Source organism: Hyalella azteca, unplaced genomic scaffold (assembly GCF_000764305.2).
Source record: "Hyalella azteca isolate HAZT.00-mixed unplaced genomic scaffold, Hazt_2.0.2 contig3886, whole genome shotgun sequence".
Lineage (NCBI taxonomy): Eukaryota > Metazoa > Arthropoda > Malacostraca > Amphipoda > Hyalellidae > Hyalella > Hyalella azteca.
The window spans coordinates 1-26,486 of NW_025934116.1; the positions used below are offsets into that span (position 1 = coordinate 1).

General features: G+C 37.6%; 1 long non-coding RNA gene across 1 annotated transcript in view; it reads left to right on the top strand.

The window, feature by feature from the left end:
- The first annotated feature begins 6,562 nt into the window (after positions 1-6,562).
- LOC108670925 overlaps positions 6,563-26,486 on the top strand; it is a 40,775-nt gene continuing 20,851 nt past the window's right edge. Inside the window, exon 1 of the long non-coding RNA XR_001930773.2 lies at positions 6,563-6,871. This is a non-coding gene — a long non-coding RNA (uncharacterized LOC108670925). The remainder of the gene's footprint in view (positions 6,872-26,486) is intronic.

Consider the following 26,486-nt stretch of genomic DNA (forward strand, 5'->3'; position numbering starts at 1 on the left):
GCTGCGCTAGTGCAAAGACGCTGCACTAGTGCAAAGACGCTGCACTAGTGCAAAGACGCTGCGCTAGTGCAAAGACGCTGCACTAGTGCAAAGACCTGCACTAGTGCAAAGACACTGCACTAGTGCAAAGACGCTGCACCAATGCAAAGACGTTCCACTAGTGCAAAGACTCTGCACTAGTGCAAAGACGCTGCGCTAGTGCAAAGACGCTGCACTAGTGCAAAGGCCCTGCACAAGTGCAAAGACGCTGCACTAGTGCAAAGTCGCTGCACTAGTGCAAAGACCTGCACTAGTGCAAAGACACTGCACTAGTGCAAAGACGCTGCACTAGTGCAAAGACGCTGCACTAATGCAAAGACGTTCCACTAATGCAAAGACCCTGCACTAGTGCAAATACGTTGCACTGGTGCAAATACGTTGCACTGGTGCAAATACGTTGCACTAGTACAAATACACTGCACTAGTGCAAATACGTTGCACTATAGTGCTAAGACGCTGCACTAGTACAAAGACACTGCACTAGTGCAAATACGTTGCACTATAGTGCTAAGACGCTGCACTAGTACAAAGACACTGCACTTGTGCAAATATCCAGCATGGCGACATATTCAACACGGAGAGTTCATAGTGTGTCAAGACTAACTAATACTCAGCTTATTTAATTACCTTGGCTAACTGCTGTCGATGCCTGATATGTGCACGTTGTGCTTTGAACTAACGCAAATAACACTTTAGAGTCGTATTTCCTGATATTAAACATAATATTTTATCTCATTATTAAACCTTCAATGAAATCCGTCCCATAAACTTCAGTGAAAATTATTTAACATTTGAATGGAAATGTATAAAAAGTGCGACATGTTCTAGCCAGAATATAAACCTTCATGTTTTAACGAATTAGTTGAATTTGTATTCCTAATGAAAGCAAAATTCAAATATTTATTATGAATAAACCGCACAATATCGCGCAGTGAAAAATTTTTCTAAAATAAATTATAAAGTTGCGTATTGGCTGTGACAAAAAAAAAAAAAGCTGCAAGTAACCGTCCAATATCTTGTTGAAGTGTACGATGCATTCCTTACATTGAACTCTGGGAGGCTGGATGAACCCGCAATAGTTTTTGCAGATGAGCTTGTAACAAAATTGAGTCGCTACAAAAAGAAGCGAAAACCTGTTGACAAGCATTGAGCAGGTAACGGGCAATGAGCGACCAGTTCTGAGCAGCACGCTAGTAACTCATCAACTTAATCATACAGGCCGTGTCATGCTGACCGATCACTGATGGAATAAATTTTCCGTAATTTAGCCATTTCTGCAATCGACTTCAGCAGTTTGCTGTGCAAAAAATGGTTCAATGGCCGTCAGAATTTATAAGAAGGACTTAGAAATCACTCACTTCGGATTGAGCATGACTTGGCCTTTTTTCCGTGTAGAATTATTTGAAAATGTATACAACGCAGCGGTTCGCGGAAAAATAATAAGATTTACATTAGTGTTCTTGCCACCATCTGCCAGAGCAACTATTTTAAATTTCCTAATGGCACATGCATGAACATTAATGTCGTTACGAAGTTTACATAGCTGGTGCAGGTGAACTTTAATTACAACACTTCTCTTTAACTTCACTTCTTGTCTGTTTGTTTGTTTGTCTGTCTGCTACAAATCTTGTAATCGAAATTTAATACACTTCTACTTATCCTATCGATCTGAAATTTTGCACACTTGTGTAAAGTTGGAGACAATGCATGAATCAAATGTCAAAATAAATGATTTTAGAAATTAGAAGAAAAGTTTTTTTTTTCAATAGTAAAAAAATTGAAAAAATAATTGGTCAGCTACAAATTTTATAACTGATATTTGAGACACTTTTACCTGTCTAATTGATCTGAAATTTTGCACACTTGTGTGAAGTCAGAGGCAATGCATGAATCAATTAATATAATAAATAATTTTGAAAAAAATTATATATCAAAAAAATTGAAAAATTAATTTTTTTAATATTCGAAAATTAAATGAGAAATTCATTGTACATCTGTAAGATTGGAGACACTGGATTCTTTGGAAGTGTTGTCTTTAAAAAGTAATTTTTAAACATATATTTTTTTGATTGATGATAGTTAAGTAGGTAAGCCGGGACCTTCTTGATCACATAATGCTCAGAAAGGTCCATATATATCTTGAGAAGGATAAGTTGAAGCAAAGAACTCTCAAAACTTCCAACTGTACAAATGATTTGAATCGGTAATTCGCTGCTTATATTTGGCTTAAAAATTAACTTCACTCATTTGTCCATGCAATAGAGCTAGAATTTCGTAGATTCTGAAACAAAATACAAATTAGTGAATTTACAACCAATGACCCTACAGTAAATTCATTATTCATATTATGCAAGCTTCGTTCTTAATTTACCAAGAATTCGATTGAAAAAAGGAGCGAGGATCCGCATAATGATCTTATCAGGAAGATAGAAAAATGAAGCTGCATTGATGATTTTATAAGTTATGTTTGCAAATCCTTTTGCATTATAATACGGAAGCGATAACACGCACGTTACATCATATTTATGAGTTATTTGAAATTTTAATAGGCTCCTATAGACGATGAATGGCCCGGATTCTCCATTTTACAGTTATATGTTAAGATGTCCGTCATTACATGAGGGCGAAAACTTTACGCAGTTATTTCACGTTATTTTGATTTTTCAGCTCTGAGATTAAATTATCATTTTAGTATCAATAAATCAAATAAAAATCATCGTGCAATACATTTTCTTAACGTAGTGCAATGACTAAATCAGTAATGAGCTCATTCATGTTGGCAGTTTTTTTTAATTCCTCAATGCTTCTTAAACTACGATTACTTTGTCGAAACGGTTGCTATACGATTAAAGGACGATTGTGAAGGAAATGAGGGGAAAGATAATCGTTCTTCAGTTGACAATCATTTAATGGTGTAAATATCCACAGTGCATCCTGAAAACGTACATTTTAACATACCAAATAGACCTTCGGCCAAAAAATCAGAAAGCTGCAACCGTTTGGACTGCCAGCGCCTATCTTACCAACCGAAATTCCAATTGATGAATGTCGAGTACGGATTGGTAATTTGTTTGTGACACCAGCGTATGTTATTTTACCGTCGGCTGGCATAATTAGTGTGTCTGGGAGTACTCTAAACATTAACTGAACTGCAACTAGGGAGGAGTTGTACATCTTGCCACCGAGCAGTCTTGTAACGGAAACTCGTCAACGAAGGAGTTTCCGAAAAAAATCAAAAAGTCTCGTCGACAATCACGTCAAAAACTTTAACTTGCCAACTGCTGAACACTTCATTGCACTCTAATTGTTATATACTATTCTTTATTTCTATATTATTTATCATGGTTATTAAATATTCCAAAAACGACAGCATGACTGAGTGGTTGCTCTAGGTCATTAGCAGTGTAGCATTCCCGAGTATAGCTTCTTTTTGAATGTAGCATTATTTATTTATGGCACAAAATCACTGAAATGTGCTATTGTCGCGCAGGACGATTGTGGCATTATTTTTTATTATTTTAACCACGACTTACTTGACTCGATGAGTTGTGAGGTTAACCCACTTCAGTTCATAGCAAACCGGTTGAATACAACAAAACATTAAACTGATTGAAAAACTGAACTATAAAATAACAAAATTTAAGCACTTCTGAAACTTCGAGTGCACTAAAATGAGTTGCAACAAGTCGTCTGGCTGAGATCATTAAATTAAACTCAAGTTTATGCCCAAGAAATCGCTATTAATGAAAGAATCGTGCTGAAAACGATGATGCTCATAGAATGAATCACCTATAAAGATATGATAAGTATAATTTCTTCCAATCAAAGAATAATTATGACATCTGAAAAATTTCAAGGTGGTGGCTGAAACACGAAATGCTATTATTCCCATTCATATATTCTAGCGTTTCCAAAGATTTTAGATTCAATGCATGTTGGGTTCGCTCAAAATGTCCGAGATGAACGGGATAATCGCCTTCTCCTCCTAGTGATATATATTATATATTGGTATATAAAATTTTCCACACAATGATGGATTATGCGAAAGCCATAAGCTACATGTTTATCCACAAGTACACCGTGCATGTTGCCGGAAGTTATAAGTAGTCAAGTTGACCATGGAACCAAAGAAAGAAAAGTTTGTTCTTTGATCGCTCTTCTCGAAGAGAGCCGATCGCTCAAAGTTTTTAGGACGGGTACTCTGGCTACCTGTTGTAAGAAAATTGAAGATTTCAAAAGTACAGGGTCCGCCATATTTATGGCAACGAATGTTTGCTATATAAAAATAAATTGGTTTCTAGGAGACTTTTCTTTTATAATGAAGCTTAATATCATCTATTTATTCATTTATTTTATATTGCAGAAGTCTAAGGTGTCTAAATTTACTATTACTCGTGGCAGTAGATAGAAATGCAATTGTAACCCTTCATGAAAAGGGCGAGAGTAATTCAGTCATTGCAAAAAAGCTCCAAATTCGTCGTGAAACTGTGTGGAAGATGGTAAAAAATTCAAGGAAATTGGTGAAACATGCAATCGACCTGGTCAAGGAAGGAAACGAAGTGTCTGAACAAAACAATCGGTCAAAAGCACGAGGGAGAAGTTGAGGAGAAACCCTCTTCGCTCAGCTGCAAAATTGGCTGCAGAAGCAGGAGTCAGTCAGACATCAATGCGTAGAGTCTTCAAAGATGACCTCAAAACCTCCCCTTACAAGATGCAAACAAGGCAGGAACTAACAGACCGTCATGAACGACTGAGGCTCGAAAGATGCCAGCACATTCTGGATCTCATTGAGGATGGCACGCTGCCCAACTTGGTGTTCAGTGACGAGAAAAATTTTACATTGAACGAAGCGTTAACCGTCAAAATGACAGAGTTTGGAGTCGGGATGGATCTGTGGCAACCAGAACAGCAACACAACGTCAAAATCCCATGTCCGCTCGTCGTTTGTCCACTCATCGTCGTGTCCACTCATGGTACCCACTCGTTTTGGTCCCCTCATGAGTGAAATTGAACAGTGCAGCGATTCATTTCGGTCATTTTGGAAGCTGTGTTGTTACCTTGTGCCCGTAAACACTTCAACGGCTCACCATGGAGTTTTCAATATGACTCTGCCCCATCACATGGCTTAAACATGACCCAAAACTGGATTCAGGGTCTCATCCCAGCGTTCATTAGCAAAAATGAATGGCCCTCAAGAAGCCCCGATTTGAATCCTCTCGACTTTTCTGTGTGGGCTATTTTAGAGAGTAGGGTCTGCAGAACACCTCATGATTCTTTAGATAGTTTTAAGTCGAAATTGACACGAGAATGGGACTTGGTCCCTCAAGAAATGCTGCGTGGCTCCTGTGAAGCTTTCCCGCGTAGATTGGAGGCCGTCATTAAAAATAAGGGTGGTCATATTGAATAAATATGTCTGAGAATTGTTTAGGTAATTCTTGGCTACTAGCTCATCCAATAAAAAAAACAATGCACCTGTTTGTTTCATTGAGAAATAACAAAAAACATGAGTTGCCATAAATATGGCGGACCCTGTATTGTGTATCTAAATAACACGTTGATGATGGACTGTTGCAGTTAATTCATGAATCGTCGACGAGGAAAATAGTAATCCTGATATTATTTAGATTATTCGTTGAATCCTTGTTTCTTTTAGAATAGAATAGAATAGAATAGAAGTGTCGGCGTTGAAGAAATAGGCCCATGGCCTGTTGCCGATTCTTGAACTTTTCGTGACTTGATTCACAAGGGATCCGGCCTTTGAAACCCGATCTTTCCATAACTGACGATTGATTGAGATAGCTGCTGGACTTATTGCCTGNNNGAGTCTGTAAATAACGCTGGTATGCTTCCTTCTTTGTTTTCAGCTTAGCTAAAACTGTACTGTTCATCCACCGAGTTTTTTTGGCTCCACCAAGCTTAATTTTAGTTACACACGCATCAACTGCAGACATAACCGTGTCCTTGAGAAGTGACCATGACTCAGCCACATTCATGTCCTTAATACAGTCCGAAATATTCACTGCATTCACTGCTTCACGGAGTTTATCATAGTCGCCTTTCGCAAAATTCGAACGCTCACGCTTCCGAGGCGTCTTTTCTGTACAGCACTGAAGTCTGAAAAACAATGATTGGTGATGGCTTTTGCCCAACGGAGCCTCGTGACGAAGCTCATCCAACATTGATTCATCACTGGTAAACACCAGGTCTAGAATATTGGGAGTCTGTTTACTTCTATAATGGGTTGGTTTGGTAACGTGCTGGACTAGGACGTGCTTTTATAAGAAAAGACATTGTCTCAATACTCAGGTAGCGTATTCAAGGACAGAGTTTTCCGCTTATTGTTTATAGTCTAAGAATAGCTAGAAATTGTCTTTCAGAGAAGGTGGAAAGAGGAACATGATTTTAATGATTTAGCCGCTTTTTGATCAGGAGGCGTCTTCCGTCTTGCCGGGTCCGCCTCATGACGCCGCCTGACTGACCGTCGAGTGACTCGAGTCTCAAAGAATCAGATTGCTCTTGGCAGCGAGTGCGTGTGGTTGTGCGCGGCCGTCTTCCGAGCATGCATTCAAACTAGGTGGTGCTTAGTGATTGCATTTCAATAACTTAGGTAATAACAAATTAACCAGAATATCCATTATATTGGTGGCCTATTGTAAGGAAATCAAGTGATCTGAGTTAGGGTTCAGAAAACGTGTATCCTTTATCAATCTTATTTTGTGGCACATTTTGAGTTGTTGAGGACGTGTGGAGCGATCTTGAAGTAGCCGCAGGGGCAGCAAGTTCTTGCCTCACCCCCGAAATGGGGGACGGTCCTCTCCCACTACAGCCTCAGGTAACAATTAGCATGCAGACTTAGGGTTTGGAGTAGGGATAATTCGTATTCATACATTTCTTGCACGTGGAAATGTTCCGTGAATTTTAAGTTTTCTTTAATTTACGTACTGATGTTTATTGACCAACGTCAGTGGCTGTCGGCTGTCGCCTGCGATTAGGTACTAAAGCTGTCCGAAACTCCGAGTGTAGCGCTAAATGTTTTGGCCGCTCCTGTTTCTGAATTAATGAGTTCCTGAAAAAGTTAAAAAATTATTTGAAATCGGTCCTTTTACGTGGTACAGCCACTACAGTGGAACCCCTTGTACCCCGCCTTATCAACTCAGTTCGTTTTAAGTTGTTCTTTCGCACAGCAAACCCATTCTTTTCAATTTAAATGAATGGAAATAACTTTAATTGCGTGTCGGGGCTCCTCGGAAGTCAGTTCTTCTGTGTGTATAAACTATACTTTATTATATTAACTATAGTGAAAACGAATTATTGTCACTTCTCCAGCTAAGCAGGTACCAAATTGAATATATTTTCGGCTTTCTGTCTCCTTGCGTGAACGATAGGCCGACAACAAGCTCTTGAAGTATCTGGGATTATTTCCGAACAGCCAAGTTCCTTTTTTCGGCAAAAATTTCAAAATTCGTGAAACATTGTAGAAGATAAAATTCCGAAAAAGGAAACTTTTCGATTTTTTTCAGCAATATTCCAGGAAAAAAGTACCTGGTTTCAGATGTAACTCCAGTCTCCAGTTTCTTCAAAAGCTAGTTTCCGTTTTTTTTTACGTCAAGAAACAAGCAGCCAAATTTTTTCAATACCTAATAAAGTGCGAAAATTCCGAATTACTTTTATTTGAGATTCCTGATATGGCATCTTTCTGATCTAAGATAGTGGAGATCGTAATTTTATTTTGGCCGTACCCCGTGGCCAAGTCGACAACCCGTCTAAATGCCGGCCGCGGCGCAAGTATCTTAATGATTTACAAATATCATCAATAGATACTCTATCGACACCTTTTATGCCGATTAACAGCGCTTCAGCAGTGCTTCAGAATCGTACTGCGAAGCCTTATGGTAAAGTGCGGCACATTTTTTTACAATCGGACTGTTTGTATGGCGGTTAGTTCGTAAGGCGGAGTTGAACCACTGTAGTAGTAGTTTCACCTTTTGATAAGAGACAATGCTTGCCGAATATTTATATGGAAGATGTAAAGTAGTCAAAAACAAATTTCCGACGCTACCAGACGCAACTTGAGACGGGAGCGAATTCGATTATACTAACGATATTAACTCAACATATTATAGTATTTATTATCCTTTTATTTGCTTACAACTCAATAAATACAACCTTTGATATCCACCTACCAGAAATCGTCGAATCGAGCATTCATTCATTACAATACACATGGCATTCCGCCAACCAAATGACGGTAAAACAACGTTAATAATTACTCGGTATCGTCGAAGCAACGTTTAATCAACGTTATTTCAACGTCAGATGCCTAGTATAGGATCGCTCACCGCAACGGTCGCTGGAGCGTCACGCAATGCAGCAGTTCGGGTAACTTTGAAACGAGACCTGATCACGCCAGTGGTTTTTTGTGCGCTGAAAAAAAGAAGTGGGAAGGGAAATGCGATGTTTGGTTTGCTGCGATATAAAAGGGAACATTTTGACTTGTCTCGTGATGAAAAATTTGATTTTGGAATTGTGATTAAATTTATAATTTGTAATAATTTCTAAATTCGAAAAAAATAAGATAAGCTATTACTCTTGTCTGTAACATACCCGAGAAATATTTATTATTATTGCAGTTATGATGAGGATGAAGTAATAAGACTAGTAAATTTTTGCACATTTGTTACAAATAATAGAGAAATGATACTGCTCATTTCAGAGTAATGTGCGCCCGTCACTAACGCTAGTCTAGCTACCAAAACCATAAGTGTACTGTATTAAAAGATATAATATATAATTAAATATCAATTATTGCATTTTAGCTCTATCACTCTAATGCATTTAAGTCATTGGCTTTAAGAAATGATTTTAAATAAATTATCCATGAGTATTAAAATGAAAAAGGCAAAGCTCAATTTGAATATCCGTGAAAAATTTTTATCATAAAATTCAAATCTTCTACGAGAGAAGTTTTTTTCTTAAATTGTGTAAATCTTATATCATAATTGTTTATCATAAAATTCAAATCTTCTACTAGAGAAGTCTTTTTCTTAAATTGTGCAAATCTTATATAGCATCGTCTCATTCATGTTGTAAACTTAGAAGTGGTATTTGTGCTTGTTTAGGAATGAATCTTGTATCAGTGATTTTGAGTTATCTGTGATTACAATTTTTGTCTACAATTTATTTGTGCTAATTTACTACTAAAAAATTCGTATGGTACTCGTTGTCAATGATCTTCGGGGGAGCTCTCTGGTGATACAAAATGCGTTTATGGAAGCGATACGATTCATTTATTGGTCAAACAGTAACTTGGCGGTTATGCTATTTCATTTACATGTGACAGTTGATTTAAATTATTATATGTTTTAATTTTAATTCAGAGTTAGCTGGTGGAAACCCAAGAATGAATTTACCGATGTTTTAACGAACTATTGACTCGTTTTTCGTTCTTTAATCTCCTCTCATTTACGAAACAAACAAATTTAGCTGTAGTTGAATTGATCTCATCTCATAAAAGGACCGAGTGGCGAGATGTTTAATGAATTCTTAACTTAAATGATATTCTATAAAGATTACATTGGAATTATATAAATGAGTGCCTCATACTACAAACGTGGCACATCCTTCGCTTACTCCTCTCGGTGGTTTATGATCAATGATTATTATACGAGATAATAGATAGTATATATATATATATATACTATCTATATACTATATATATATATACTATAGAGAGAAATATATATATATATTTCTCTCCCGGTGTTGGAAGAGATAGAGAAACACACGAACAATTCCCTATTTGTATGAATCAGGCGCTAGTCACACACTAACAATTCACAGAGATAATAAAAAAATTATATATGTGAAGTTCTTATTTTTTGTTCATAATGTGTGGCGCAATATTGATGCGGCTGTTCTGCCTTCAGGTCAATATTGACTGATTCATTGATCACCTGCGAAGCTGCGACCACTCAGGAAATTCAGGTGACGTTTGGCGGCAAGTCATGCATTCCATTTCGAAAACTCGGGTTCACCTCAAAGCGATTTACGCTTGGATAACATCTATTACCATAATATTAAAGATGAAAAACAATCTACCTAATATATCTTTCTTTCGTTATAAGTCCATTATCCCCCGCTATAACATGCATCGCATGTTGCATGTGTGCCTTTGATAGCAAATACCAGGTTTAATGACGAACTTCTTTCGTACAATTTTTGTTTGCGAGTTATTGATCGTTGATCTGCGTTGGCCAGCTCATTGAAGCTCGCGGTAACTACAAGTCGATCAATTTAAAAAATATCACTTGCGTTTCGAAATGGAACTTCGTGCATTTCACTTCTTTTGTTTCTTGACGTCCATGTCTGTGTAGCGTGTCTGGCATGTCTAAATTCTCGCTCACGACTCCCGCTCAACTTTCAACTGAGGAAAGTAGCTGCCACGCATCACGGATCATGTTCATGGGGCATTATGATCTAGAGATTGAAATTTGGTCTGCTTCTAGACACCGGTCACGATTTTTTACCCGGCTCTCAGGCTACGCCGGAAATGACTCTTCGTAATCCGAGGCTGGCGGCTCGGCCACTGCGCGAGCTCGACCCCTAATAAAATTTAGAGTCGCCCCAGCTTCTGGTACTCCAAATCAGAAGCTGCCGCGTCTGTTAATTTTCATTGGGACGCTCCCTCCTCGACTAACTTTAATTCGGAGAACTTCGGAGGGCGGCGCTCCTAAGGGAAGACGTCACTGGCGTTGCTTCCAGCTATGCTTAATTTAGGTAAAAAAAGTTTCGAGCAGATTGCTGCCTAGTATTAGCTTTGGATCGAAAATACACACTGTGCCTATTCATGGTTATTTCTATCATAGACTTTTGACAGCCGTACATGATCATATCATAAATATTTGTTGTCTCTTGAAGGCTCACACTCAATTGCTCGTGGAAGCACTGTCACGAGTGTGCGACTCTAGTTTACCGTCATGCATTCTCAGGAAAAACAGCATTAGCCTCATTTGAATCCTTTTTCCCAATTTAGACTTCAAACACCAATGAATTTTTTCGATCTTCTTTCTGACGGTGTGATTGGTTCTGTGAATTTCTCTCCCATGTTTGGTGCCAGATGGACGAAAATACAATTCTTTCATATAGGCAGGCATGGTTTTATATGATATAATCCATGTTGATTGCTTGCAAAGGAAGAGCTTCGTCGGCCTTTGACGATCTGAAATCCATAATATCAGCTTTTTGATGCTGTCCATTTGCATATTACAAAGGTTACATATCTTTAAAAGACTGATTGCATAGATTCTAAGACTGATTGCATTTCGTTAGAGATGTACCAGAGCACGTGAATACCTCTCGTGATTGCTGGGTCAACGTTCTTCTCCATCGCATAATCGATGTTTGGTTATAAAGTATCTTTCTTAATATTAATGATGTTCTTTATGAGAAGGCGTTACCGTCGGCTACGACACTGGTTCCACAATGGCGGATAATAGCAAGCAGACGGGCAGCATTAATTGGGCGTGGTCGTGTTTCCGTGGCTGTTGGCAGCTGAATTCTTGGAATTTTCAAATAATTTCATCAATTTTAATTATGTTCTCATTGCAAACATTTATGTGAGGTAATTAGCACAACTCTTGATAGTTCAATGGTAGCTTAATAAGTCCATCGTTAGAGTTGCAGCCGAAACTAGAAATTGGAGTTAGAAGTCCGGTATATAATCAGAGTGAACTCGTTTCTTCTACTGAACTATTACTATCTTATAACTATTCGAGATCCGTCGAACTTCCGTCGGTTATTTGTGATTAATGTGACTTTCCCCGGTGTTCAAAAATAAATTTAGCATTTGTTAGATTGTATTACGGTATATCGTTGGTTCAAAATCAACTAGTCGAATTCAAAGTTCACGAGTTTATTACAATCAATACAATGAGCCTTATTCTGTGACATTGAAAACGAGTAGTTTTATAATTCAAACGCATCATATAAGTTCATTTACACGAAACCTCATTTTCTGTTCATGAGCGTTTCCTCGATTTATATTTATCATTCGCAGCGGTCGAAAGAACAAGCTTCGGGATGCCGAGCGGCCAGACTCTTCGCAAGCGTTATGAACGACCGACTGCTGGAATTGTTTCTTGGCTGGAGATCTTGCTTTCACTGCCGCAGTAATGAACAGAAGACATTATCACTTACTGTCACCGTCCAGCGGCCGGGTACTTATTTACAGTAATTACTTCCGAGCTCTTGAGTAAGACACTGCTTAACCGGCTTAGGAGAACTCGTCTCGTAACCTTACTTATTCTGTCACTGCTGCACTCGCAGCATTTGAGTCAGGTCAGACATTGTTCATTAGTGTTAAATATTTTTGGTGTAATTTTTTTTTTAGACAGAAAATTAGGTTCGGTGTGAAAGTTCCTCTTAAGAATTTATACTTTGGGACACGTGTCATCTATCGGCATCCCGAATCCTAACAGCGAATTACATTTTATTTTTATTAACGTAGAAGAACAATGTTGCGAACAAATATTATTTGACGTTTGGTGCAAGTACTTCACTTCTTCAACCTCGTGTATTTATTATTAACTAATAAAGTGCTGGATTTGATAAGTAGGTAGGTATGTTCCTGCAGTTGTGCCTATTAATGTCAATTCATTTGACGAAGTGCAATTTGTTCTTTTGCCATTTAGGCACATCATATCTTTTGCAGTACGTACTATCCAAGTATCGGAATATTGTATTTTTGCTTTTTTTTTCCTTCATCTATACATCCATTCATATTTCGGAGACATCCAGAAATTTCAAAAAACGATTCGGATATAGAAAATGCAAGAATCTTGAGAATCAAATTTGTTCGATATAATTTTATGAGTACAAATTACGAATTTATTCCCTACTTAATACTTATTATAGGCTACTTTTCAAAAAATATGTCAAATTTAGCCACTAAATTCCAATGCTAATCTAGCAATTTTTAATGGGCAAATGTAGGATGTGGAAGCTCTAAATTGCTCACATTGTAATTCTGAATTTTAGATTATTTAATTTTAAATGTTATCCTTGGACGTTGTCATTTTCTGAAAACGTTCTTTAGTAGCGCGATCGTGTGAAGACTTGCGATAGAAGTTAAAAATGTTCAACTCTTGATCACTGTTGAGTCCTCACTCTAAACTCGAGAGGCCTTCAGGAAGGCTTCCTTCAAACACACGTGTCACGGTGTCCGCTCTTGCTTGGCTTTCGAATCGGCAATTTCAGGTCACACTTCACTGCACTTCCTTGCATTTACAATGATCTTTGAGTACATACGAGTGTTTAATCATGTCTTCCAGCCTTCCACTCTGCCTCTGCAGAGGTTACAGCAATCTAGAAATGTTTAAATTACAATTTATTGACGTTTTTATCTTTGTCTTTCAAGACGGTATCTGCATTAGCTTTGTGCTGTCGCCTTTTTGACTGGGGTTCTTCATTCACTTTTAAATTTAAAATTTGCTTACAAGCCAAATAAACATACGTTTAAGTGGCATTTTCATTACTTTTATCCAATTTTATTTTTTATCCAGTATTTTTATCCAATTAAAGAACGCTCTTTTCTAAAACTGTGCGCTTTCAGGCATCATTTTTTTTAAATTGCAGATTGTTTCCTCGATCTCGTGATCTGTATATATCTGTGTGAATATTTTTTGTTTTTGAAAAATTATGAAAGATTTACTTACTCTACGTCTTAGCTGCATAGAGTTGTAAATTCAGATTACTCATGTATTAATTACAATATATTTAAAATCTTGATGGCATATCTTGATTTCTCGCTTGAATCCTGTCATTAATAAATGGAACAACAGGAAAACCATACATGCGTTCCTAAATAAACAGATAAATCGTCTGCCCGCCAGCCAATAATGTGTTTTCCCATCGAACGTTTTGACAAATGCCATTGTTGGTTGTCGTTAATTTTGAAGGAAACATTTACATTGATGCCTCCAGAGTCGATTTCGATAGAAACGTTTGCATTGATTTTAGCGTTGGTTATGAATAAAATTTAACATTGATGCTAGCGTTGATTTTGAAGGAAATGTTTGCATTGATTTCAGCGTTGATTTTGAAGGAAGCTTAGCTTTGATGCCAGCGTTGATTTGGTAGGAAAACCCTTGCATAAAAACTAGCGTTGACGTTTAAAAAACGCGTTTCTTGACGTTGACTTGCTGCATTCACACGAGCTTACTCGTAGCTGAGCGCTGTTGTCTTCGAGCAAGAGAAAGGCTCTGACCAATCAGTAGTTATTGCAGTCATGCACTTGCTGTGTATTGTGAATTGGGCTGTTCAGCCAACGCTTTATGAGAGCTTGCTTCACGCTTGTGCAGGTCAGAGGTTATTTGCGTCGATACCGCGTTGTTGTGCTCATTTGATCGTCGAGCTTGCTTAAACTTAAAGTTGAGTTTTTTATTTTTTGACTTCTGAGTTTCAAAAAATTTTAAGAAATTTGTTGAAAAATTTCCTGAGTAAAAAATGAACATAAGATCTAATGCTTCATTATTTGTGTGATGGCTTGTGTTTCCCATATGGCAAGTTATCTTCCTTGCAGCCATTTATTCATTTATTTAGCTGAGAAAAACATGATCAGTGTGAGTTCAGATTGGGTTTTCTATAGTGCATTTCAGACAATTTTTATTGGTCGTAAGTTTGTCAGTTACCGTATCCATAGACTTTGATTCGATTATGTGTGTCACTAAATTGTTTGTGTTTAAATCCTGAGAAATGGATACTAGGTGGCAAATTTTGCCGGTGCGAATGTGTTACATTACATTAAATTTCATCGCCGATTGGCTATATTTTTTTTGAATGGATCCTATGTTTTTCGCTTGGTTTCGTTTTTACATGAATAATTTTTGGAGACAACAGTTCAGAATATTAATGATGATGCAACATTTTATGCAATAGGCACTTTTCAGGGCTTTTTATCTTGACAAAAATTCAGTTTCCATTATCAATTCGCAAATTTCACAAAGTCCGTTACTTTGACTACCTCATTCGCGATCAACAGCGCGGCGTCATCTTTGATGATTTCGTATGAATATCTCTCTCGCGTTTCTAACCTCTAGGCCTAAAATCAGCGTGATGTACAGACGTCAAGATCGGTGCCAAGCGCAAATTTTCACCTCACTTTCGCTTCCTTTGTTCTGGCGCGTATCTTTGTTGATGCAATGGCCCTGCATTTTCGGAGATTTTGCGAGACGCGAGTTTGGGCCAGACATGACGTGGTATAACCGCTGGCTGAACTCGTCGCTTCGTCGACGTCTTGAATTGCATTACACGAGATGTGTGTCATGCAGCAAGATGACTTTGTTGAGATGTTCGCACTAGTGGATGGACGTATGTTAAATAATTTTTTTTAGTATTTGTTCATTAATTGTTTTCTTTACTGCGAAGTCAATCTACTTACTTAAAAAAAAAATAAATTTAACAAGTTAGATCTAAATGCAAACAAATTTTTAGCTCATCGTGGACGTATGTTTAATAATTTTTTAATATTTGTTCATTAATTGTTTTCTTCACTGCGTATTCAATCTACACACTATAAAAACCTAAATTTAACACTTTAAATTTAAATGCAGACAAATTTGTAGCTCATCGTGCGAAAAGGGCTATTTTTTTCTTATGTGTACCTTATTATAGTTCATTCTTCTTATTTACGTCGCATCATAAAATCACTTGTTGTATTTATCAGACAAAGCGCCATTCCTCTAATAAGCTTGACCTTACCAGCTTGAGGCTTGACCTCCTCTACTTGAGTTCGTAATGGTCTATTGGGTCGGCGAGGTGAAGCAGTTATGGTCACTCCACAGCTCTAACTACACACAGCTAACTCACACAGCTAACTCACTTCTAACTACACACAGCTAACTCACACAGCTAACTCACACAGCTAACTCACTTCTAACACTTCTAACTACACACAGCTAACTCACACAGCTAACTCACTTCTAACTACACACAGCTAACTCACACAGCTAAACTCACTTCTAATTACACACAGCCTCCGCGACCACACTGCCTTCTAACCTTTACGCATCGGTCAGTGAATAATCGAAGCTGCCGCAGACATATCATAACTGAATGAACTCGTGACTGCACTTGAGCGGTGCAGTGTTCACAGCGGAAATGTTCATTCTGCTTCATTCCTGGAGATCAACTGTCTCGCTTATAATGATTTCGGGATTTCGAGGAACAATCACCGAAAATTCACTTTCCGTGCTCTTTTTTTTTATTAACCAGACGTTGCCAAACTCGCAAGGTTTCTTAGCATCCTAAAACAAGGCTAGATTGAGTAGAGCTTTGTTCACTCTGTCACCATGCAGTAAAGAAAGTGCCCATGCAATTATGTGCTGAACCATTTCAAACAAACAAATGTTACAAAAGAGTGCGAAGTACGACGAAGTAAATTTTTTGAAAACGTAAGATTCAGTGAAGCGACCTCGTTCGTTTATTTGTGGTCGCCTTTTTTTCATTTCGGATTCATGTTCTTGTTGTTGAGTAGTTTCTATCTTGGTTAAGCAGTAAACTAGTTCAATCCTCTTCAGCTGCAGTAAATAATGAATGTCTTTTCATACTTGAGGTTTCATTAGTAACTGACGTAATTACTCGTTCATTGCCTTTAGATTAGAAAGATGTCAATCGTGTCATCAAGTGAATTTAGTGCTGTGCAGCTAGATGTGACTGTTGAACAATAATTCATTCACTCACCATATGCCACCAGTTTTTGTGTTACGAGCTTGTATGTAACCACGCATGCTATGCTACCAACCTGCTAAGTCCCCTGCCACTTATACCAGCTTGCATTGCCAGTAGGTAGAGTCTTCCGTCACCATGTCTACAAATTGCTACGTCACCAGCTTTTAAAGCACCCAAATAACAACGTTGCTAGCTGGCCATGTCAATAACTTGCTGCATCACTATCTTTTCATTGAATCAAATCCATTCTTCTCTAGTTTACTATGCCATCATACAGCTACGGTATGTCACTAGCTTTTCATGCCATCAAATTCGTACGTTTCTAGTTTCCCATTAAATTGCAACGTCGCCAACTTTACATGCCATCAAGTTCGTACGTTTCCAGTTTTCCATTAAATTGCAACGTCACCAACTTTACATGCCATCAAGTTCGTACGTTTCCAGTTTTCCATTAAATTGCACCGTCGCCATTTTTACATGCCATGAAGTTCGTACGTCTTCTGCGTTCATTGCCATCAAACTGCTACGTCATCAGCCTACCATTGCATGAGGGTAGGGAAGGAAGGGTGCAGCCATTGGATTGCATAGATCTTGCGTTGGTGATGCCCAGACATCGTGTGTGCGTGAAGTGCTGATCATGACTAGGCGCGACGATGCTTCATGTGTAGGCGTATTTGAACTCAACAAATTTGACATTTAATTACTTTACACATATAATCCTGCGTTGGTCTCCTATAACGTTGGTCTCAACAACGAAATTTGACATTTTATTACATTACACATATACGGAATCCTGCTTAACGTTGGTATCAAGAATGTTGATGGGAATTCATCACATATTTATTTCTTTTCTACCCTTAACTCAAATTTTTTATAATCATTTTTGGTCGGATTTTAATAAGTTTTTTGAAGAAAAAATGAAATTCCAATTTTAAAATTCTATCATGTAAAGCTAAACGATGTACATATGGATGATTGTTTATTGTTTTGTTTCTCTTGCAGTAAATTTTAGTGAATATTTTTCAAATAGATAAGGCAAATCAAAGGTGTATGACTCATGCGCATTAAGACCTACAGTTCGGACGAGATAAGATCATTTCCGCACTCAGCCTTCGCGCCACGCGCTTCAAGTGCTAATGTTTGCCATCTGTGCCGCTGACACATAAGTCGTTTATTATATCTCAGTGTCTAATTCAAATTCAAGGCCCTTTATATCTCAGTGTCTAATTCAAATTCATCTTGCTTTGTCAAGCTCTAGCGATGGCTATGCACTGATGATAGTCGCTGGTCCTAGTTGGATTTCATTGGCTTATTCGACTAGGCGGAGTAATATTTAGCCACCATTGGTCTTGTATTTGTTAAGTTCAAGGCAGTGCTTTTAAACCTTATCGCCTAGTCGCCGCGCTGTCTAGGGCGACAAGCACCACTCACCCAATCTCCTGTCTGCTGATGCGTCGCGTCTCTCGTACGTTGGACTTGACCCTCTACCGTCTGACACGAGGAATCGGAGCAATATTGTCACAAGCCTACTTCACAAAAATGATACGTTAATGACAATCAATTCCATACCTACGAATACGATTTAACCCTCTACCGCCTGACACGAGTTACCGGAGCAATATTGTCATAAATCTACTTCCCAAAAAATATACGTTGCTAGTGAGCGCAAAATAACTTGCACTGATGGTTGCCGCCACGTACAACTTTAAAATGTTCTCTGTTGCGTACAAACGTCCTCAGGTTGATACACTCAATAGTTTACGTATAATTTGCCGCCACGTACGACAACTTTAAACTGTTCTCGGTTGCGTACAAACGTCCTCAGGTTGCTAGACTCAATAGTTTACGTATAATTTAAGTTGAAAGTTATGTTCCCGGAGAGTTACATACGGCGGTAAAGGGTTAAGATATAGTGAATGACGAAGCCTATTTTGCATTCTTGCTTGTGATTTGCGACACTTGACGTTTTAGGAACTTGCGGCGTGTACTATAAACCATCAATAAACTTTTTTGTACATTTTAGCGGCGTTCTGTTTGAAATACTCACAGATGCCATGCGAATTTTTTAATAATCTATGTTTAGTTAAGTAATCGGGTGCAGAAATGCTCAGTCATGGTATGTTGTTGTACAAGTATACGGTATTTATTTTGTAAATAAATTATTTTTCAGGTGTACCTATATTATGAAATTGTTGTTAATATTGTTATAAAACCCATTAGCGTACGGTAGCTCGGGAGGTTGTTCGTTATTTCTAATATTCTAATATCGGCCAGAAATTCGATATTCTTACGTATCTTCCTACCGGACTACGATATTCTTGCGTATCTTCTTACCGGACTACGATAATCTTACGAATGTTCTTACCGGACTACGATATTCTTACGGATCTTCTTACCTTATCACGAGTTCTTACGTATGGTATCTTCCTAAAGTATCTTGTTATTCTTACGGATCTTCTTACCGGACAATGATATTCCTACGAGCGGTGCTGGAGTGTTGAGCTCTCGGAGCGCAACGGTATTTAGTTCACGGCCGACGGGTGCGATGCCTCATTGCGTGTGATATACATTGACCCTCCCTGCCTGCCTGCCTGCCTGCCTGCCTGCCTGCCTGCCTGCCTGCCTGCCTGCCTGCCTGCCTGCCTGCCTGCCTGCCTGCCTGCATCACTGCCGCAGTTACCTTGTGCACCCCACCTACAAAATTTGCATGCGTTCTTGAAACTATTCGATGCTAAAAAATTTGTATGAGAAGATGTTAGCACCAAATGTTGAGAACAATTAAACCGAGATATATTAAGATATACCGTATACTAATATAGTTCATAGCTTCATAATAAAGTATGAAATCAAGTATGAATACATTTAGAGTAAAAAATTATTCTTTGAATGAAATTTACTTCGGTCTCTGCGGTAACTTTAACGCAGGAATGTTTGACCTATTTTGGATTTTATTCAGCTGGAATATCAAAATTATGTATAGTCAAATGGGGTAAGACAGGATCGCAGCCTTCATGGGGTAAGAAAGGACCGGCCTATGGCATGCATTCTAATTACACTGAATTTAATTTGACAAAAGAATATGTTAGAGCAATCATTGCCTGTCATTTCAGTGTTTGTGGCAACCCTCTTCTGCAAATAATGAATTTCTGGCTAATTTTCAAAGAAAACCTATGTAAAGAAGGGTCACAAAATAGTTAACCCTGTTTGGGAAATAAGCTCTGTCTAATGACAAAAAATTTTTTGGCCAGGTTTGTGGATGTAGGCAGGTAACCTCAAGTAATAAGCAACTTTTGAGACATACCAGGCATTCCTACCTGCTACCATCACTGCCTGTCAACTATTCTAAAATGGGGTAAAAAAGGACCGGACATGGGGTAAGACAGGACCACTAAATGATCCTGTTTTACCCCACAAGTGGTCCTATCTTACCCCATAAATGGTCCTGTCTTACCCCACAAATGATCCTGTCTTACCCCACAAATGGTCCTCTATTACCCTACAGTTTATCAAAAATAGTTTTTAAATGGATATATTATTGTGTAGTACATGGAGTGTTTTGGTCAAAATTTTTATCTTTTGCTCAAACTTCATTATAACTTGTTAGCTTTTTTAATTAGAGAAATTTAGTGCACCATTTTAATTGCATCGAAGGGATATAGAAAATAGGGATGTCTCTTCCAATTAGTGAGCTGCAGAACTATGCGCAAGATTGGCTGGGGGAAAAATCACTGCGTGAAACATGAAAAATAATTATGATCACAACTCTGTGACAGGGCATGAGCTATGTTTGAAGAAGTGCACCACAAATGCAGTTAGCAAGAAAACACATGATGTCTGATACTCAAGTTATTATCCATTGGTTTTATTACCAATTTGATAAATTTTTCAGACAATGACACTAATGGAATATACATGAAGCATTTAGCAGTGCTCTACAATGAACCAAAGCCAACCCACTATTACTATGCTTTACAAAGTTTTCTCGTGACAAAAACTTCAATGTGACTGATATTAGAGTTGACTTCCTGCAACACAAAACAGTAACAAGTGGTTGATTAATCAAATAATGTGTTTCTAGATGGATAATATTGAATATCAGATTTGTACTTTTATTAAAAACCTTGTAACATAAGAATTGCCAGTCGGTCCTGTCTTACCCCATGCCTGGTCCCATCTTACCCCAGTGGGGTAAGATAGGACCAGCTCACTTTTTTTAATCTGTACAGAAAACTGTGTTAGATGCAAAACATCTGAGTTGTAGCTTAGAAGCCCATTGCATAACTACACCTTGTGATAGGTTTAAGGTTTTTTAGTTATTCATGGTATAGATGCTACAGGCTTGTTAGTGATTTCGGTCCTGTCTTACCCCATCTGACTATATAGCGACTTGTTCGCTAAATTTTTTTTTATAGACCGTAGAAAGCAAAACATTTCAATGATTATTTGCAGATGATTGTGGTTCTGTTCTTAGAACGTGAACACACGTAATCGTATTTATAATTTTGGTATGCTATTACTATGCCTCATCTTACCCAAATAATTATCAATAGTATCATATTAACCTTCATGCACGTATCTCCTTCAATTTAAAACGCTTTCATTATTCTAGAGGAGAATGCGCCGTCAGCTACCAATTATTACTGATATCGCATAAAATTATAAGTGTGCATACCAGGCAGATAAGCTGGGCTGCGCTACCTAAATTTGGGACATCGCAATCTGCAGTAGAAATTTCATCTTCGATTTAAATGGCAAAGAGAACGGGATTTTTTTTCGATTTCAACACTTATTAGCAATCCAAGAGTCATAAATGGTATCATTTCCTGAACGCTTAAAGTAAGAAGTCTTTATATATTCATGTCAATAATAAGTGTTTCATTTGAGAAATTTTCACATGTAGGGACAGAAGCTTATTCATGATTATTTACACTTCTGCATGACTGACTGACGACGAATTCATTGAACAAAAAATTTGAGCAATTCGGCTTGTAAGGTTCTGAATGTTATCCAAACATTGAATGTTCAATTTATTAGTATTATATATACATAACGTTAAAAATGTTACAATAATTTCTGATGTAATACGGTTATGTGAACTGGATTGGAAAGCGTTCATGTGCTATATCCCAAGTAGTATGTAATGTGAACGATTTTACGATATAACAATGATGACATGATTTGAAACCGTTGAAGTGAAGTGTTAAAGTGTTTGCCATAGTGAATAAAACCTCTTGAACTATATTTCATGTATTGATTCATCCTGCGGATAGTTTTTTAAATTACTTTATTTTCAAATTCATTTGAGAAATTTCGCTATACTAATCTAAACAAAATATTTTTGCACAACAATACTTTTCTTAACTACACTATAAAGTATGAACAATGTACACACTTTTTATTTAATTACGCTACTAGAAAGAGTCTGAATGTCGAGCGCAATTTCCCAGTTCACTTAATTAGCTCATTACCAACTTGCACTTTATTACAATTTTTAAATCCAATTTTTAATCTCGATAATGAATTGGATTCGTGTACTTAATCTGTGCCACTCAACTTTTTATTGCATTTTATTATTATTATTATTATTATTATTATTATTATTTTTTGCTTCGTAAATAAAAAATAAAGAGTGAAAGGTACGTTTGTTTGATGGTCACTCGATATATCCTGTATCTCCGAAATGCTAAAGTGCACGCGATATCAGCGCATCTTGTTAGGTATCAAGTACTAATGTGAGACCATCATTCAGACATAGTTAACGATCAAAGCTTGCTCGATCGTACGCTCGGATAAAGAGTGAATTGAGTATCGCCGATGCCTTCAGGTCTATGATCAGCCAATCGTACTCCCATACAACGTGACAGTACGTATAAATATAACGGTCATGTTATGCATCAGCATTGCTGTACTACTGTATATTTTTTGCAAGGCGTCTATTTTAAAATTTGGTTCGAGATTATATTAATGTATCTGTAATGAATATTTCACGTTTCTGTAGGAGCTCTAAATCGAAAAATTACTTCAGGTACGGAGGCGACGGTACGAATCGGCTACTGTCTTGGTTGATAATAACAAGCCTTCATTTCCGGTCCCGTAATGGAGCTTAATGAAGCTTATTACCGATTTAGACGACTGCGGTATACGCTACAGCTACCTGCCTGCATACGCGAGCTATGCGGTGTCGGGCGTCCAACCGACGTGTTGCTTCCCGCCAGACAAACGACGTTGAATAAGCGTTGATTAAACGTTGTTTTAACGTAGTTTGCCTGGTGGGTTCACTCTGCCATGAGCTTATTCTGCTGGTCGTAAACGTAAGATCTCAGATATCTTCTTCGCGTGATGCGTTCGATCTGCACTACACCTCGTTGACGGTTGATTAATGGAAATGAAAATGATTGTAAACTTTGTGGTCTTTGCAAAATGTGGTCTGCGATTTCTCTGCGCAAACTATAGTGAGTTAATTTTCAATTAGAGACGCTTGACCTTATAAACTGTTTTGTCCACAGATTCAATAACAATATTTAAATTAATTTTACCTTGTGTTTGTTTCATCAGTTGGAGTCACTGACACACTTCAAGAACTCTATCACATTAATTTTTTAGCAGAGTTTTGCTCAACATATCGCCCCGTATTAGGCGCTGTAAGATTGGGGTCGCGTGCTTGGGCTTCTTGCGCGTATCGCGAATAAGAATTACGACCCGTCAAATCTGGGGCCGTGCGTTGTGAATGAAGTCAGGGCCATGAATGAGCCTGCTTCATTTTGATGTGTTGCTCAACAGCTGTTCTGAGTGTCAAAGATCGTTCATAACACTTGCCTCCTTTGTATCTTTGCCGACTGTGCCGTTGACACTAGTCAACTTGACTGGTGTCAAGTTAACTTGGGCGCTAGTTTTATAAAGTTTCTATCCAGTCCAGTTATGTGGAAAGTGTTGTTTTAACTTAATGACATTTATTTGATCTTTATGTGCGTTATAACTTTGACAAGTTTCAGGGCTACTTTTTGACGGCCATTGAGCTATTGAGCATGGATGATCGTAATTAAATGAAGCAGGTATAAAAAGTACCTATAACATTAATAATTAAATAAAAACATTACTATTCTTTAACATTTTTTTTATAAATCTGAATTCGAGTGAATTAAATTAACTCTCACCAAGCTCAAAAAATCTGATCTAAGAGAATGATAATTTCACCAACTCCCTTTTATTCGTATTTTGTATGTATTTTATTTAATCCTGAACGGTGTGAGTACGTGAGATCTCGCCAATTAAATTGATCTCGCCAAGTTCGGCTTGAAGGTGATCGATGACATGTGAACAATGTTACCGCTGGAACGATGATTTGCATATCGTTATGTAGAATGACATACGATGAGATAAATATATTCTCATAACAAAGTTCACGCTGTGAATATTTCAGGGATTTGCTAGAGCTAAAGAGACCAGCTATTTTTGGAGATAATATTTGGCGTTCTACCCATGTACCGTAAGTCGTATTCATAACGAGTGATATCAATTTTCAATTGGGAATTGGGTAACTATAATTAAATTTAAACTTAAAAAAATTTCGCCACACTCTCATGCAGTTTTTTCTCCGTACATCGCAACCTCTTGTTATTAAACAATTTAACCACCACATTTGAATGCAGTTTGAAAAAATAAATCTTAACGAAGGCATTTACTTGCTTTGTTGATATTTTCATGGCGACAATAGAGTTGCATACTCTATTATTCGTTGGAAATTCTTTCTGGATTTCGTAACGTTCTTATGCATTTCTATTGTCAGGAATGTATTTCTTTGTGTTCGATTATTTTCATTGATTTGTGTTTAATAATAGGTTAATTAAAATTATTTTTGAAGTTTTTACAGAAGTATATGAAAATTTTATTATCGAATATTATTGAGATTTTGTTCTAGGGAAATGATCCTTCGTAATTCTTTTAGTGTAATTATAATACCGTAATTTCATAATATGTAATAATTTGTAATGCCAATTATTTTTATAATAATAATAGTTTTGCCTTTATAATTCTTCCAATACTTTTCGCAAATTCCACTTCAAACCCATAACTCTGACAGTTTATTATCTATTCTTATGATACTAAATCCTTGAGGCGATTGTTTCCGATAGCCAACTAGTCAATAACAATGCGTGTCCATATTTGCTGTCGCAGTTACATACTTTCTCTTCTTGTATACGTGATGGGCTTACATGACGGGCTCGTTAAAAGTGACGTCTCATTCTGTAGAGCCAATTTTTTACAGTGAAAAAAGTTTCCACGTAGTGGGTTTTGTTTTCATGATGTCTGTGTACCTCAGATATCTATTCTAGCCTGCGATTCATGATGTGTACATTGTGTAGGTATTTTGCATAACATTGGTGAAGCGACCTGGCATATGAGACTTTATTGTGAACAAATTTTTTGTTTCATTTTGACGTAGTAATTGCCTTTTCCACGTTTTCTAGCCTGCGATTCATGATGATGTATAGGTAGGTATTTTGCTTAACATTGGTGAAGCGACCTGGCATCTGAGACTTTATTGTGAATATTTTTTTTGTTTCATTTTGACGTAGTAATTGCCTTTTCCATGTTTTCCATGCTACGATTCATGATGATGTGTAGGTATTTTGCTTAACATTGGTGAAACGACCTGGCATCTGAGACTTCATTGTGAATATTTTTTTTTTTTGTTTCATTTTGACGTAGTCATTGCCTTTTCCTTGCTGCATTTCTATATGACTTGTTGCCTTATAATGGTGAGATGTTTTTATGGGGTTTCTGGATAAATATATGTGACAGTTGGTAGGAATGCACCGGTATTTATATGATTTTCGAACGTTTTGCATGTGGGCCGTCTAAGTTCATTTCATTACGTTTTTGTGTGTTTGTTTACCTAAATTCCTGTTCGTTCATGTTGTCTACAACAATTTAATTAATTTGTGATATATTTACTGCGCGCTGTTGGAGTCTTCTGCTGTTTCCATGAATTTGTGTTGTTTATTCTAGTTAGATAAGAAAATTCCACTGGCGTCGCTCTTAATAGGTTGATTTCTTACGCAACATCCATGATGTTTTCGATAGCAGTATAAAGAGAATCACGACAAAGTATTTGTCTAATGTCTGGCCAAGCTATCAAGCAACAAATTATTATTTGTCTGAAATCTTTAGTTTCAGTTTATTAAAGCAGATATTTAAACAGGAAGTTACTTTAAATTAGTTACTTTTTGAGTAACTTCCAACTCAGAAGCTAAAAAAATGAAGGATCTTCTCATAATTTTACTTGCTCATAACCTGGGAATCGTCAGGGACTAAAAACTATACAGCACACTGCGTTGAAGACGTCATGTTGTGATGAACCAATAGGTGTGTTGTTCCATGGAGGAGGATCATGGCTGGCATTGTGTTCGTTATACTTTGTTAGGCCTAGAGAGAGCAAGCTCAGGATACCTGCACATTATTTCCAAACTCACCCCGGGGCTGACCGCCAGCCAGTGAACACCGCAGTGTAATATTGACCGCTGTTTTGATCGCTGGAGGAGATACGGATACACTTCTTCACCTTACGGCATAAGCGGGGTGTTCGTTCAGCAATTTGATGCTATAGGATACACTTCTCTAGCTTACGGCATAAGCGGGGTGTTCGTTCAGCAGTCAGGATGCGCCTATATAGTAAATCACGAGTTCTGAGCCAAAAGTGCCTACCTTGGGTTTTACCTGAC